General features: G+C 32.5%; 1 non-coding gene across 1 annotated transcript; it reads left to right on the plus strand.

Moving 5' to 3' along the window:
* The first annotated feature begins 3,049 nt into the window (after positions 1-3,049).
* LOC121210159 (small nucleolar RNA R71) lies at positions 3,050-3,156 on the plus strand. The gene has a single exon (XR_005905287.1). It is a non-coding gene; the product is annotated as a small nucleolar RNA R71 (small nucleolar RNA).
* Positions 3,157-4,630: the final 1,474 nt, after the last annotated feature.

Consider the following 4,630-nt stretch of genomic DNA (forward strand, 5'->3'; position numbering starts at 1 on the left):
TACCTGCCTTTTCTACAAAATAACATAGAGTAAAACAACTCATAAAGTATTAACATTTGAGACATTTAAAGTAGGGACAATTTGTGTGCATACAAATTGGATCCACATTTTAGCCTCTGGAAACATAATAGCTTGATGAAAGGATGTTGGGATGTTGGTACCTGGGTGATACTTCCATTCACCCCTTTCTTTAGTTAAAAAGTTTATAATGTTATCCATATCTATGTCATGAAAATATTCTAAATCAGTTTCATCGATAAAATATTTTTCATAGTATGGAGCATTATAAAAGTCACAAATAATTCGAAGGGTGACTCACACTTTTTTTCCCTTGCATAGGTACTATCTCCTCTATACAACCTTTAGCGTTTCTAGACTCTTGGTCCTATAAGGATGCTTAGAATTCTTGAACAACAGGGATCACAACATTATCTTTTAGGATTGTCTAAAAAAGCTCCCACCTATGATACCTAACCAAAGGTTATATTTCCTTACAAAGAATATAGATTAAATCCCCTCTTTTGGATGAATGTCTTTCCTTGAAGTTCATTGAAATATTTTTCAACATTTGGATTCGAAAAACTAGAGGGATTTTGACTCATCGATAGTTTCATTTCAATAGTTCTCCGAACTTTTCTAAGAGGCATATTAAGTTCTACTAGTTAATAAAACTTTAAGCAAGTAATTTTAATGGAACAATAAAAGTTGAATTAGGAACCCTTAACCTTGTGTTTAAACAACAAATTCCTTGTCACCCGTGTTTCTCCTTCATTCCTTGCAATGTTTTCTTCTTTCTTCCTGCACCAAATAATGCTAAAAGAGGAAATTTTTTGAAGTAAATTTTAAGAAAGAAGGGAAAATGAGTTTTAGGGATTTAAAATCAAGTAAAGAGGGGTTTAAACAGCCAGATTGTGGAATGGGTCGAGTCAACCCTGCAAAAAAATTACAGCAATGTCGCGACACAGAACACAAGGTTCTATGTCATGACATCCCTAGCAGTTTACTGTTGTCATGACACCAGGTTTCAGTGTTGCGACATACTTTAGATTTTTTTAATTTTTGGGTATACTAACTTCGGCGCTACGACACTGAAAGTTCGTGTCATGATGTTAAGAGCATTTTCTCAATTTTTTTTCAACTGCTTCTAGTGTTGCGACACTAGCTTTGTTTTTACCTAAAATTCCATTATCTAGAGTGTTACGATTTCTATACAACACATAGTTAAGGAAAATTAGAATATATACTAAATATTTAGCTAAACATATACAATAATTTACAAAATTTCAGCATTAATTCAAGTAATTTTAAGTCTTATTGCTGAATTCATCCGACAGTATCTCCAACTCACTATTGGTTGATCTTTATGTTCTATCAGTATTAGTCCATCGTCCTTCATGTCATTCTACCTTTGTCTGCTTGTCCTTTTACTTAACCTATTTATTCTTTTTGTATACATAAAAAGTAGTATATCTCTTGACATGGGAATGTTAGAAACAAATAATTCTTTACACTGCTCACCTAACTTACTCCTGCCATTCTCTTTATTTAGTTGATGACCACATTTAAAGATTTCAGTCTCACCATTAATTTTCATAGTTAATTCGTTCTTTTCTAAATCAATGGTGGACCTCGAAGTGGCTAAAAGAGTTCTACCTAATAAGATCAATATCTCGCGATCTTCTTCAAAACCTAGAACCACAAAATCTATTGGGTTAATGAAGTTGCGCACATTGACTAACACATCTTCTAGTACTCCTTTTGGATGTTCTGAAGACCTGTCAACCAACTATAGTGTTATCTGAATAGCTTTGAAATCCCTTAACTTGAGTTTTTCAAAAGTATATAGAGGTATTAACTTAATACTAGCTCTTAAGTCACATAGAACTCTATTAAACTAAATACTTCCTATCACTATAGGAATAGTAAAACTTCCCAAGTCTTTCAATTTTTGGGGAACCTATCTTGAAATAATAACACTACAGGAGGCACTTAAATTAATTTGTTCTCCTCCATTAACTTTCCTATGCCTAGACATGATTTCCTTTAATAACTTAGTGTACTTAGGAACTTTCTCAATTAACTCAATTAACGGAAGGTTTACACTTAACGTTTTAAACATGTTTAAGAAAATTATAAATTCATCCTCGTCCCACTTTTTTTTTCTTCTGGTCTTGAAGGGAATGAGATATTTGTAACGACATCATCTTTAATGTTTTCCCTTTTTGGTTCAACTGCCGGTGCAATTTTCTCCTCTAGCTCTAGTTTATTTTCAGTTTCTAGGGATTTCTCTTGAGGGTCGTCGGCATTCTCCATATTTACCTCCGAAGTAGGATTTTTTGGGCTACTCAGTACTTTGCCCAATCTAAGTGTTATTGCTTTCACATGCTCCTTGCCTTTTCTCCAAGGATTATTTTTAGCATTGATGGGGATTCTGATGCCAATTTTCATTTTTATGTCACCCATCATGATCATTTATTGGCTCATTTGGTTATCAAGTTTAGGCAATGTTCTAGTTGAGTTGGTGCACTCAAACTGCACTTACTTTACGTCTATTCTCATTGACTGTAGCTCTCCCTCGATTCCATCCAGTCATTGACCACATGTAGTATGGTCACTTGGTTTGACACTATTACCTCCTCATTGGTTTCCTTCCCATCTCAAATTCAAGTGATCTCTCTAACCAGGATTGTAGGTATTTGAATAAGGATTTCCACCCTATTTTCAATATAGTTCAAATCCTAAAAAGGGTTGTTGACATAGTGAAAGAGCAGTCTATCTTCTACATACATAGGTTGTTTATTAGAAGATTCGATACAGTTTAGTATACCCATTAACTATTCATACTTTTCATCCTTCTAGATAGATTTTACCGTAACAATTTTCTGGCCGTACGTATATCATTCAATTGGCCACTGGCAGGAGTTCAATGCCATGTTCATAGTACTCATACATCCTATTCATAAGGGCTTCTCTTACTGCTCCGTCTGGTCTTGATCTGACATTTGCGTCCAACCCATTATAAAACACCTACATTCGCATCCGCTTAAGGAATCTGTGGTGTGGGCACTTTTGAATCAATGTTTTGAAGCACTCTTACACATCATAGAAACTTTCCCATTCCATATGTCTAAAGATGACAATCTCTCTTCTTAGTTGAACCGTTTTGCTAATAGGGAAGAACTTTTGCAAAAACTTTCTAACGAACTTATCCCATGTCGTGATAGATCGTAGTGCCCTTTAATCTAACCAAGAAAAGGCATTATCAATCAAATAAAAGGGAAACTACCAAAGACAAATAGTGTCACCAGTGACCTCGTTGTACTTAAAGGTATTTCAAATCATTATACATTTTGTTACTACTCAGATATATCATATAAATACAGCTAGACCTTAATACTATTCCAAATTCAATTCTAGAATTACTGTTAGCATAGCTTTCAACTGTTTGAAACTCCACTGACATTATTCCACGGCATATAAGTGACATTTTATGTAGCTACTTCGTCAATGGTATAGTTATCATTGACAAGCCTGAACAAAATCATCTATAGTATACAGTAAATCCAAGAGAACTACACACTTCTGCATTTTTTATTGGAGATTTCCTAGTCCATAATTATCAGAAGTTCATTCGAAATAACACAGGCATCTTTAGTTTTAAAAAAAGGTTTAGAAAACTTATTTCTCGAAATCAAAATTCACATTTACTGATCTTCACAAATAATTATTTCTCTCATAATATTTGTAACATTGTTTTTCCAAAATTTATTGTATTCAATTTCATTTTTCCCATAACTTGAATATCATCCATTACATGGCAACAACTCTGATCAGATATAGATAGAAACTTTTGTCTATTAAATATACAAAGCGACTAAGAAATTGATAATTTAAGCGGTGCTATCAAAATCTCACATTGTTAAAATCAAGTTTGGAAAGAAATCTTTAGTACATCTGACTCGCAACTTGAGCTAAAAACAACCTGATCGAAAGGAAATACTTGAAAATACAATAGTTCTCTTAACTAAATAAATAAGTTAACTATATAAAATGAAAAATATTGATTCTCATGTTGTCTCTGCTCTACTATCTATAATCATTATACGATTCTCATAGTCCTATATTTCTTTCTCATATATATAGTAACGCTTTTCCATATTACACACTCAGTTGAACACTTCTTTCTAGCAAATAACTACTTCAATAATGGATATAGTTCTTATAATTCTAATAGTACTATTCTATACGAAACATTAAAGATCAAAACAATGTCGAATATTCTATCATTTACAAACTCATCTTCTCACACAAGTGATAATCCAGATGGTTCTTCTAGAAATATATGAATAAATTTATTTTAATCATCTAAACCAAAATAATCCTCAATTTTGACATTTATATATCTAAAATACAAATAAAATACAATTCACAATCTCTTTCATATCATTTCATGGATTGTTAGCACTAACATGCTATCATTCACATAATTAATTCTATCAATCTCAACTTTGTCGATTTCTCTCTCTAACACTTAAATACAATATGTATCTATCTATAGTCAATCACAACATCACATAAAATTAATCAATTCATATCAAATATCACATCAAATTCATCAAATGTCAATGAC

This window comes from Gossypium hirsutum, chromosome A11, assembly GCF_007990345.1.
Source record: "Gossypium hirsutum isolate 1008001.06 chromosome A11, Gossypium_hirsutum_v2.1, whole genome shotgun sequence".
NCBI classification, from domain to species: domain Eukaryota; kingdom Viridiplantae; phylum Streptophyta; class Magnoliopsida; order Malvales; family Malvaceae; genus Gossypium; species Gossypium hirsutum.